We start from the raw sequence: 13,414 nt of genomic DNA, 5'->3' as shown, positions 1-13,414 counted from the left end.
CCGTGCGTGCGTCCATGCGTGCGTCCGTTCACGCAGATATCTCAGAGATGCCTGGAGTGATTTCATTCAAACTTGGTACAAGGATTACTTCATATGTCATACAGATGCACGTCAATTTGTTTTGTGATACGATCCAGTATGGCCGCCAGGCGACCATTTTAGTACGATTTTTTCATGTACAGAGCCATTACTCAGGCATGTTTCGACCGATTTTATTCAGAGTTGGTTCAAGGACATTGACCAATGTCATAGATATGCACGTCAATTTGTTTTGTGATACAATCCAATATGGCCGCCAGGCGGCCATTTTATTTACGATTTTTCATGTAAAGAGCCATTACTCAGGCACGTTTCAACCGATTTTATTCAAAGTTGGTACAAGCTTATTGACAAATGTCATAGCTGTGCATGGCAATTTGTTTTGTGATGCGATCCAAAATGGCCGCTGTGCGGCCATTTTATTACGATTTTTTCATGTACAGAGCCATAACTCAGGCATATCTCAACCGATTTTATTCAAAGTTGGTACAAGGACATTGACCTATGTCATACATATGCACGTCAATCTGTTTTGTGATACGATCCAATATGGCCGCCAGGCGGCCATTTTATTACGATTTTTTCATGTACAGAGCCATAACTCAGGCATATCTCAACCGATTTTATTCAAAGTTGGTACAAGGACATTGACCTATGTCATAGCTATGCACATCAATTTGTTTTGTGATGCAATCCAATATGGCCACTGTGCGACCATTTTGAACCATAACTCAGACATGTATCAAGCGAATTCATTCAAAAGTATTTTTATCACAGACCTAATGAAGAGGACTCATCCTCTCTGAGGACCTGTAATCAAAATACCCATTAACAAGTGGGGACTGTGTCATCAACGATGACTTGTTATTCCAAGAATAAGACGATAATATCCATACTGTTCAACAAAATCCAATTTTGTTAGCTTGTGATTTGTAGTATACAGTGAGACAACCAGGAATGAAATCTGATAAATTTATCTATTCTACTTTGTAAACCAAGAACAATAACATAGAATATCTCTGAATCTTTAGTTTGTCCACAGATCATTATGAAATTCGGCTAGCGAGGAAAAGTACATGATACCAGTGCAGATACACATGTACTTTCTTATGTCGATGCTGGATGATCTATATTTGATATTATGGATATTTACACATTTATACTGTCAGTGTCATTGTTAAAAAACCGAATATATTTTTCTCACTCGACGGAAATGATGTAATAATGGGTAAATTAATTTCTGGACATTTTACCTTTTAAAACCAGTGATGTTTCTGTTTCATTTGTCTAGTATGGCAACTTTTCTAAAACTCAATAAAACTTTTCTAAAATTCGATAAGCAATTGCAGATGAAGACATAGGCACACGTGCACTTCATTGTTTTCTTTTGTAAAGCGCCCTCTATCATTGTCGTCTTGACAAGTATAAAAAGGGACTTTTCAGTGCTCTACTTCGAGGACTTCAAAAATGTAGATACCTACCAAAGCTTTTTTCCATGCATCAACGCACGAACAACCTTTAACCACTACAATTCTACTTTGCGCAGACCCAATAGGGAGGGGAGTTGTGGTAATGCCAAACCATTCGACCAGCAGTAAGGTTTGAAATCAAAAACGAGATTGGACTTGAGATTAAAGGATATTATCCTCTGGTAGGCGAAGGTTTTATGCAAGACCCTCTGTATAAATACAATATAAAACTATAAAATGTAATATAAAATATATGTAAGGATTACAATTCAGAGTATAGTCATTTCTCATGTTTTAAAATATTACTAACGTTATGGGGACTCTCTGTTAGAGCGTCATAAGCTATTCAACCGGCGAAACCCACGACTCACTGAAGTAGCTTCACGAAATGTTAACAAAATATGTGGTATTATTAAAGGACCAAATTTTCGTGGAATTGGTGGAATTCCATTGGTATTTCTTTTACCGAGAATTACATGTTTTCTTTAGAGATTAAAAAAGTCAACGCAAATGAAAACGAAATTCAATTTCTTCAATTCTATTATCTGCAGATGAATTTCTTTCAGATGCATTTTGCTCTACCTGTCCTCTCTATTTGAGACAATTAGCACAACCGAGGACATCGGGTTCATATATCGACGCGTAAGTGCTGCGACTGTATGTGAAAACGTTACGATTTTAAAAGGATAAATTTGATGAGAGTGATTGAAATGGATTCGAATAAGAGGCTATTATGAAGGATGTTGAACGTACATTTGTTTCTTGATCTAATTTTGAGAATTTAATTATCAAAAATTATCTCGTTATTCCTTTTTAAACTGACTGTCACACATCCCAAGACATGTGCAATGCATTGATGAATGGTGCGCGTAAGATGACCAAATTCACCTTGTAAGTTGAGTCGACCAACAATTGCTACTAGTATACTTGACAAGTTCAACACAAATCGTTAAGTCAAAAACACAGAGAACAAGCTTGAACACCCTAACCATTTCAGAAAGAGTGTAAATATAATTTTAGGTCTTGCATTCAGGGAACAAATCCACGAACTCACAGCCATCCCATGCATGTGGACTTCTATAAAATATATATTTTAGTAGATATTTTATACATTTTTTTCAGGTTCTTCTAATCGTTCTGTATCTTTGTATTATTTTAGGATCTGACTAACGGAACGACACTGAAGAACGGTATTTTCAGAGAAGACATGGGTGAAGACAGTGTGATATCTCCATAAGTACAGTGATGCACAATACAAAATGGGTTGAAGGCCAGCATATTCAATACACACTAGGGTGAAGCACAGTGCAATCAGTACAGAATATGGCGAAGGACAAGATTACTCACACAACCGAGTAAACAAGTTTGCCAATACCTACTATAAGTTCAAACTGTATGTTTACAACGAGACAGATTTGATAACTGTGATTGAACGTGAGTTTGTTCCCTGATCAAATTACATACAGTCGCCGCAATTATCCGCCTATGTGCAAAAGGTGCTGATTTTGGCTCTGCTTAAAGTCTTGAATAGGAAATATGGACAGAGCATGTAGATGGAAGGATTAATGCGAAATGTACTTTAACGAAATTCATCTGCGGACAAACGATTAGTACCGTAGGAACGGAATGTCTTTCATTACAGTGAATTTCTAAGTCTCCCAAAAAAAGCATTTTATGCAAAGGCTTTTATCCAGTCAATTCTCAATCAAACAAATCTTTCTCCCATTTCAAGAAAATTCATTTTTTTCTGAAATTCTGCAATTATTTTAATTTTTAATGAAGCCACTTCAGTGAATCATGGGTTTCACCAGTGGAATAGCTAGTTAAGCTGGCGTAAAGAGTCCACAGAATGAGTTAACTTTGGGATTCGAAATCATTTCATTTTGAGTTGAAAATACTTTGATATTCAGAGTTTAAAATACTTTGATATTCGGAGTTTATATGGATGACCTGAAGTCAAATCAATGGGGATGACAAAGCTACGAATACTTCATTTCATTGATTCACCAATTTATGTCAAGTAAATTTGAAAAGTAACATTAAAAAAAATCCTCCGATCTATCTTCTCTGAGGTACAGGGTACCACCATGGACGGTTTAGTTGATATTTTTAAATAAACAGTCTGACGTAGACTATCTTGCATCTAGTATTCTTATCAATTTGATTTGAATTTGTTTTGCTTTGCTTATTTTTCCATATTAAAAGTTACCAGTTCAATATTAATTGAAAATGTCAAAAATTGTTTATGGGAGGAAATTATTCAATATTGGCTATAATATATTTTTAGAATGAACATCCTACTATCTGGAAAGAACGTAATCTCGGACTTTGTCGAGTTCATTGTGCAGGACATCAACAACACTGAACAAATCTAATTGACTCTGGCTGTGTACTATGTTTGTTATACTTTGACTGTGCCAACAAAGAAATATCTAAAGTTGGCTGTTGAGGGCGTACTAATTCTGATATAATCCATGCGGGTCACAGGTAGGTCAAACAGACAACAGGTTCACAGCTTGAAACATAAATAGCTATTAGGCATAAAGACACATGGACACAAAGACACAATGGAAAATGTACTTTATTTACAAAAAAATGTAGAGCTTTACAGAAAAACGACAAAGCAAGTAGAAGACGGATACCTAAAAACGGGGGCTGATAATGATGTTTGGATCTGATGACGGAGTTAGTATTTCTGTGTACCTTGTGCCCTGGTAGTAATTTTGGAAATATTATCTTTAAAACTGTGGAAAAGGTATCCAACTGTAATAAACCGATGCAAATTAGTGTGATGCATATTAGGTGAAGAGCATGCCAGGAAGAATGCGACAACATATGTTAATTTCATGGAGACGTCATTCTGAAGAGAATTAATTATTGATATTGGGCCTCAGGAGAAACGATATCTCTTTCATTGACTGACCGATGCAGATTTGGTCAATTTCACTATTTTTTCTCTCAAAAGGTTCATCTATCTCTGCTCTCCCTGGTCTCCCTTGCCTTTCCTTACTGTTAGCAAATAAAATTAGCTGGTAACGATTATGTAATACTGAGTCCGCTACCCCACCCGTGATCATTTTCAAGAAAAATCCAAACATTTCTGGTACCCAATGAATTATTTTAAGAGGATAGCATATATTAAATGTATTGATGATAGAAAACTTGGGCAAATCAGCATAGGGAAATAGAACACTAAAAGTTTGATACCTCAATAAAGTATGCTATTTGGTAAACCGGCCCTTGAATATTAATCAATCTTTATTACACAACATAAAACTTTCAAGAATATGGTAACATGAATCATAAATATCTCTGCGTAGTCAGCGATTGATCAGTTTATAGATCAGGTGGTCATTAATATTATCAGTGCTTGCACAACTTTTTGGTGCTAAAATCTGACTGTCGCCTGTAACACGATTGGAACTAATTTGGGATAATTGGATGGTGAAGTAATGTCAATTTAATCTATAAATGGTATCTCATCTGCTCTTCTTTTTATATTACACACTTGTTTTTATGAGTAGTTTGCGATATTACAACATTCAGCTATATGGCACCTAACATTTTTGAGGAATTGGCAAAATATGAAAATCCAATTGTCTCAAATTAGTTCCAGTCGTGTTTTGTCTTTTATACTGCATATACTGCAAGCTCTGTAACCGTGAAAGTATTCACGCAGCTTGTCGATGGTGCCTCAGTAAGTGAAATATCTATGCCCTGTCCAGTGGTGAAACTCTTTTAAGCAAATCACAGATCAGAACATCGGGTAGTCTGCAAGGAACTATATTCTTGCTTGGCAGATTTAGCTTCTATTTAATCGTATCATTGAACTTTGGTGAACATAGAGCCACCTAGAGGGTCAATGTTTGGATGAAAAACCTCGACAGCTAAGTGGACGTTTATCCTGTCTAAACCTTAACAATGCTACATTCTTTTAAGTAGACATTTAGCCTCGAAACAAATGAGCATTAAAGGTATACAGTCACCTGTAATCTAAATATGCCCATATGTGGTCAAAGGGGTGTTCCTTGGTATTCAAAAGCCTATGTGCGGGCGCTGTTTTTAAAAAGCGGCCACCCACTTAAAATCTGTGATTGGTTAGATTTTCTCTTTCCATGGTAACTGTGGCAAAATTGGAACAGGTGACAGTATACCATTAACTCAATATTTCCCCAAATTATTCTGGACCAAAGCTGAGAAACCATGGCACAAGTGAAACTTCTTCTCAAGAAAACTCATAAGCCTGACTACCCTGATTGTCCAGTGTCAATCCAAAGAGGAGACGGAGAAAAGTTTGTTCGTTTTCTTTGTAATGTTTTGTTTTTCTTTGGCCTGTCTAAACTTCTACAAATGTCCATGAAAATCTTGTTGGGATTTGTTCATCGTGTTGCGGAGTGCTTTTTATCCACGAAGATAGTCCCTTAGTAAAGTTGTACCTAAGCTATCCGACCTGCTTCCGTACTCGTTCTTGTTTAGCTTGAGATGAAGATAATAAAGATACGTTTTATACTTCAATGTAAGCACAGAGTTACATGACGAGCGAGTGGCAGAAAATGTTATTTTCATGGGAGTATTTTCAAGGGCTTGGCCGTGTGAGGGCGCTGTTGGGTAACAAAATCAAAGATTTTCGCAAATTGGCTGAATCTTCACGTTTTTGGCCAAGAAATTGAAAGAAATAAACTTGCTTTGCAGACTTAGCTTATATTCGATCATTAAATTGACCTAATCTGAACATACAGCCGCAAAGCGGGTCAACTGTTTGAGGAAAAACCGCCACACGTTGGTAGACTCCAATGAAATTAAAACACAATTCTGTATACTTTTTATGCTGACATTTAACCACGAAATAATCGGGCATCAGCTCAATATTTATCCAAAATAAGTGGGGAACAAAAAGGCAAACCGTTGCATGCGTGAAACCCTTCTACTCCAGTGAACTTGTAAGGTTGATGACACTTATTTGCCCCATGTCAACCAAACCTGGGACATATGTTTGTAACTTTGTTTTGTTTTCTTTTGTTTATCTTTGCGCTCTCTCAACTTTTTTCTATGTCGGTGGAAATCTTTTTGAGATTTATTCATAGTCATGCGGAGTACTTTGCTACTCTCAAAGATAGTTCCTAAGGAAAGTAGTACTTGAGTTGGAGTTTTCCGACGTGATGCTATGCCTGTTTACCTTGAGATAAAGATGTGAAAGATACATTTTTATACATCAGTGGCAGAAGAGCTGGGTGATGTGAGAGTGGCAGATAATTTTGTCCTTTTTGGGGATAGTTGTCACGGACTCGGCCAAAAAATAAAATCTTCCGCCGGAGTGCAATATCTTCCCAAATTGGCAGAATCTTCGCATTTTTGTCCTTGAAATTGAAAGAAATAAACTTGCTTAGTAGATTAAACTTCTTTCCAATCATAACACGATTGGAACTAATTTGGGATTGTTGGATTTCCATATTTTTAAAATTTCTTAAAAGTCGTAGGTGTTCTTTAGCTGATTGTTGCAATATTACGAATTACTCCTAAAAACAATTGTGTAACTTAAAAGAAAAGCAGATGAGCTTACATTTGCATGCAGATCAAACAGGCATTACTTCACCATCCAATCATCCAAAATTAGTTCCAATCGTGTTTCATATATATATATATATATATATATATATATATATATATATATATATATATATATATATATATATATATATATATATATATTATATATATATATATATATATATATATATATATATATATATATATATATATATATATATATATATATCGTGTTTCATATAATTGACTGTCATGTGGATTTCCTTTCTTACCCACGAAGATATCCCAAAGGGAAGAAGTACCTGAGTTCAGGTTTTCTGACCTGCAGCCATACTTGTTTAACGGGAGATTAAGATGTTTAACATGCGAAAGATTCTTAAAATAGCAGTTTTAAGCTCCCCGTGTTTTCTGATGTCAGTATAAATATCATAATGAGTGCTTTGGTTACCTACCAGATAGTCCCTTAGGTATGTAATACCTGATTGGAGTTTCCTACATGCTGCAATAATTCTTTGAACTGAGATTGAGATGTGAAAGATACCTGATAATACTGATCTATACTCTAATGGAACTGCAGTGAAGAGTGTGCGTCAGAAAATGTTGTCCTTTTTCCAGGCATTAATTCAAGCTTACGGCCGTGTGCGGGCGTTCTTTGCCAAAAAATTAAAATCTGCTGCCCGAGCGAAAGAATTTCCTAAAGTGGCAGAAACTTTACGTTGTTTCCTTTGAGATCCAAATAAATAAATTTGCTCTGCAGGTTTAGTTATATTTAATCAAGTAATTGACCTTTCCTGAACATAGAGCCGCGTAGCCGGTCAAGTTGAGGATGAAAAACCTCCACACGTAGGTAAACTTTCATCCAGTCAAAAAGCCTTGAACCTGATTAAAATCCGACGTAGAGATTGATCGGTCTTACACTATCGTTTTACGGTCTTTTTTGCGGTCTACGGTAGTGAGGGGATGAAAAAAGACCGTAATACGATAGCGTAAAAACCGGCAAATCACATCGGATTTTATTCAGATTGTCAAAAAACAACATTGCTATATTCTTTTATGTAGACATTTAGCTGATATCGGGCATCAGCTCAATATTTTCTCCAAATTAGTCGGGACCAAAAACGGTTCTTTCTTTATGTTATATATTCTTCTTTTGTCACTGTCGAGTTTTTCTGTGCAGCTTTTTTATATTTGCTCCAGTTGCACAGTCATCCAAGAGCTGTATTTGTTCACAATGTTATGTCAGTTCATGTTTAATATTTATTGTTGAATTTTTGATGCCATTTTTTACAATACCGAGGGTATTTGTTGACTTTGTCATAATACAGCTTATATAAAAGTTGTTAATCACTCAGTATGTCTGAAATGTAATACTTCATTGCTATTGTAAATGAAAATGTTGACAACAATCTTTGAAGATGTCACATGAACTGCATTAAAAACATTCAAGCATTAAAGAAGTTGATAAAGTGTAGGAGTGCACAAAGTCGGCTGTCATTGTCTTATGTAGGGTCCACATACTGCCAAAGGGGACTCATTTCTTCGTCTCCTTTGTGCATTACCAGTGTTACCCATCAGCGGCGGCGGCCTCGACTTCAGCTGCCAACGCCGAACGAAAAAAAATGTGCTGTTCCGATAACCGGACCTACCCTATTTTTTGCCTGCCGACCCTAAACTTTTAGCGCTACGTAAACACAGAAGTGAAAAGAAAGAAAGAAAGAAAAACTCGTAAAATCATGGCATTTGATTTTTGCTTGAACGAGGATGTCTTTTATGTGTTTTACCTTTTATATGTATAATGCAAATACTTTTTTCTAGAAGTGTTGTGGCCAGTGTTTGACCGCCCTTAACCCCTGAAAAATGCATATTTAAAAATAAAAGTATTTCGGAAAAAAAAATCCTGCCGGCCTACCTACCCAATATGGCTGGAACCTGTCTATAGATGAATTTGACTGTCATACGGAATGTTTTGGTTAGCCACGAAGATATGCTATATAGACAGTAATACCTTATTTTGAGTTTTCTAACCTGAGCAATGCTTGCCTAACTGTGACTTTATATTCGAAAGTTTGGTGAGAAATCAGTTTTAGCTCCCTATAGGTTATCCAATGTCGGTGGAAATACTGTGGAGATAACTTAGTGCATTGTCATGCTGAGGACTTTGGTTAATATCCATAGTCTGAAAGGAAATTTGTACCTGAGTTTTCCGACATGAAGAAATTCTTGTTTAACTTGAGATTAACATGTGAAAGATACCGGATAAAAACAGTTCCACACTCCTACAGATGTGTAAAGTGAGACGAGGAGTTAGTGTCAAAAATGTTGTCTCTCTCAAGGAAGCAGGCCGTGTGAGGGCGTTTTGGGGTAAACAGCACCCAATATGGCCGAATTTTCCCGGTTTTTCTTTCCCAATTCAAATTAATAAAGTTTCTTTGCAGATTTACCTTATATTTAAGCATATGATTGACCTTTTCCCAACATATAGCCACCAGGCAATTCATTTTTGGATGAAAAGCCTCCACAGGTAGATAAGCTTTAATGCAGTCCAAAAATTGAGAGTTTTACATTCTTTGTAGAATACATTTAGCAACGAAACAATCGGGAATCTCACTCAATTTAATCGGGACCTAAAACAGAAAAGTCTTGTATGCCTAAAACTTTTTTACGCCAGTGTTCTTTTAACGTCAACGACCCTGAGTTTTAAGCTCCCGCAGTTTCAAAAAGGCCTAGTAGACGCGAAATTCACTTTGAAGGCACTAGGTTTTTCGCAATTTCGACTTTTTAATGTCAGTTGAACGTGTCTTTTGATTTTTTCAGTGTCATCTTAAGTTAAGATAGTCCGCAAAACGTAGCATTTATGTTCAAGTTGTATAACCGGCAGCATTGACTGTTTAGTTTAAGATCAAACAATGTCGGAAAATCATTTTCTGCTCCAACCCGTGTATCTTGAGGTTATGATAGGTTTTTGTAGAATCTCTGAACTATTCTACGGAGTAGAGTAACAGGTTCAGGCATATGCAGACGCTGCCGTTAACCGTATTCTGTCATTCTGTCAGCGGCAGAATATTCAAAGACTGCAACATTATCCATGGTTTCAAGACTCACTTACAGACTATTGCTTCTCCAAACAAATCAACCTACTTCTTTGATGACTACCAAGCATTCGTCGATAACGACATCATTTCTTTACAAGCTATCTGGAACTTACCGCCATCTAATAAGTCTACCAGAATCACTGGTACTGACTGATACTATTCACTTATCAGATTCCTTTCCAGTAACAAAACATAAGACATTCATGGCATTACAGCAGAACATTTAAAAACAGCACCTAATCAGATTCTTCAACATCTTCTCCTACTTATTAACAAGATATTTCAAACTGGAAATTTTCCTCAATCTTTGAAGAAAGGTATTATCACGTATATCAACAAAAAAAGGAAAACAAAAAAAATTGTCCAGCAACTACCGTGGAATTGCATGTCTTCCAGTAATAGGAAAAACATTGAAAAAATCATCCTTAACAAGCTTGCTTATTCATTCAAGGATTAACAAAATAAACTCCAGTTTGGGTTTACAAAAAACACCTCCACAGCGAATGCAGCACTGATTATTTCAGAAATAATCAACGAGTCTAATAAAGATCAGAAGTCCCAACTCTATTTTATAACACAAGACGCTAGCAAAGCTTTCGATTTAGTGTGGCACAATTCTCTCTTCAGAAAACTGTACTTCTACAGTGTCGGTCCTGAGATGACCAACAATGTTTAAGTTTCATAGCAACACCACCTCCTGTGTTAAATGGAATAATCAAGTTTCCACAGACTTCCACATTCAACACGGTGTAAGACAAGGCGGAAATATTTCTGCTCATCTCTATAAAGTTTATATCAACGATCTACTGAATAATATTTGCAACCTGAGGGTTGGTGCCCATGTAGGTACGACAAGCTGTGTCTGCCCAACATTTGCAGGTGACACTTCAGATCTCCTAAACTCAATAGATGATGCATAACTCATCCTGAATTGTATCAATAATTACACAACTCATGAACGTTATACGATAAACTTAGACAAAAGCTCCCACTCATCTTGGTATCAAATGCACACAGGACAACAAATATAGATGTTGATGCAAGCATCACATATGCAAGAAACACGGTTTATTCTCTCTTGGGTGCTGGATGCCACAGCAAGAACGGGATCAGCCCTATAATCATCACCTTTATGTAAACTATATATGTTCTACCAAAATTGACATATGGATTGCAAACTGTTAAACTTACCAACTCCGCCATCAATAAACTAGAGCTTACTCAGAAGACATTGCTGAAACAAATATTTTCCCTAGCAGACAATAAAGCAAATTTACTATCAGGTCTACGCTCCATTCAAGCAGAAATAAATATAAAGAAGTTCATCTTCTTGGGGAGAGTTATTCAAAATAAACCTTCGACTGAATTCAACCTTGAGGAGAGGCAACTAGCTATATTAAGGACTTCAAAAGCAACAGTTGATTTGTAGAAATGAAGAAACTGCCACATAAATATCTACTCCAAGATATCTATCAACTATTTGAGATCCTCCTAGTATTCCTCAATGGAAAAAACAGTACACTACTATGAACACGATTGGAACTAATTTGGGATAATTGGATGGTGATGTAAGATCGTTTGAATCTGCAAATGTTATCTCATCTGCTTTTATTTTTATATTACTCACTTGTTTTATGAGTAATTTGTAATATTGCAACATTCAGCTATATTGCACCTAATTCTTTTGAGAAATTTAAAAAATATGAAGATCCAATAATTCCAAAGTAGTTCCAATCGTGTTTATGGTCAAGAACTATTGGCAACTCAACCTGCAAGACTCTGCAAAAACGAAGAAATCTTTAAAATACTTAAATCCATATAACATAATTAGTAATGGAAGTCATCCAACATAGTTAAACGTTTACAACAATACAAGAGATATGTACAACGATCTACAATACAAAGCAGACTCTTAACTGGTACGTATAGACTACAAACCAACAGAGCGAAGTTCAATCAACATACTTCAGGCCCATCATGTCCTTTCTGCAGAACTTTGCCTAAAACTCGTAAGCATCTCATCGCCGACTGTAAAGAATATCAGCATATAAGATGGAGCGTTCAGTTTTTACGGCTGGGGGGGGGGGGGGGCCGGCAAAATCTTGTCGCCGGTGTTCAAAAAAATATAGACCCCCCCTGCATTTTTCGTGAAAAAAAGATGACCCCCCTTTGTCAGACGAAAAAAATTGATGACCCCCCCCCCCCCCGCTTAAAAATAACTAAAACCCATATGTCAAATTTATCCGCATGGTTTGGATACCGTGGGGTATTACATAAAGTCAATTTATTGGAGTGGGCCGCCGCAGGCGGCCCGCCGGTAAAGAGGGTCGATCATGGCCATTGCATGAAGTAAACCTAATTGGAGTGGGCCGCCAAAGGCGTCTGCCCGTTAAGAGGGTCATGGGTAATACATAATGTATATTTATTGTAGTGGGCCGCCGAAGGCGGCCCGCCGGTAAAGAGGGTCGATCATGGCAATGGCATAAAGTGAACTTTATTGTTGGTATTATGTTTTTGAAAATGTGGTGACCCCCCCTTTCCTACCAGTGAAAAAGCGATGACCCCCCCTTTGCGGATTCCAAAATTTTGATGACCCCCCCCTGGATTTTGCCGGCCCCCCCCGGCCGTAAAAACTGAACGGTACCTAAGATGTAACTTCATCAACAGTGTTTTCAACTTGATGCAATATTTCCAAGCCACATCTGTACAACTATGGCCAATGAAAATTCGACCCAACTTGTCCTGGATTACACCGCCCTCAACGACCTCAGCTGTAGTCTACCAAGCCATATAAGTACGAATCTGGAGCGGCTCTGTAGGCAGTACTGCTTCCATTTACACATTAAGAAACAGACTCCTAAACAACAGGAACGTCCTATGAGACTTTTTAACCTTCATGACTTTTAACTTAAACTTTTAAAGGAACATTGTGTTAATCTTATACCAACCTTTCTAGGAATCCGAGGAACAACTGGTTTGACCTCCTGAGCCCGAATACAACGGCTGGACCTTTCTAAAGACAGAGACATGGTTAAATTTGTAACTATCATGCAGATGTATGAAGAAGTTCAACGAGTTCAATGCTAGATAAGAAAGATAAACCAAGAAATTCACATTCAACAAAATTATCAACCCTGTCTACGCGTTCGCGGTTCTTCTTTTACTTTTTCCACGCGAAGACAGAAGTAACATCGTGAAACAATTAGTTTCGTTGTTTTATGGTAATGAATCAAAGTTGATAGAAACTGAGTATAGTGTTTTGTTGTT

The 13,414-nt window shown here is 36.9% G+C and overlaps 1 long non-coding RNA gene across 1 annotated transcript; it reads left to right on the top strand.

The window, feature by feature from the left end:
* The first annotated feature begins 341 nt into the window (after positions 1–341).
* LOC139144665 (uncharacterized) lies at positions 342–3,638 on the top strand. Its single transcript, XR_011554832.1, has 2 exons — positions 342–2,399; positions 2,668–3,638. It is a non-coding gene; the product is annotated as an uncharacterized lncRNA (long non-coding RNA).
* Positions 3,639–13,414: the final 9,776 nt, after the last annotated feature.

This window comes from Ptychodera flava, chromosome 12 (genome assembly GCF_041260155.1).
Source record: "Ptychodera flava strain L36383 chromosome 12, AS_Pfla_20210202, whole genome shotgun sequence".
NCBI classification, from domain to species: Eukaryota; Metazoa; Hemichordata; class Enteropneusta; family Ptychoderidae; genus Ptychodera; species Ptychodera flava.
The sequence above is the reverse complement of the archived record's forward strand: the minus strand, read 5'-3'. Positions and strand labels throughout refer to the sequence as shown.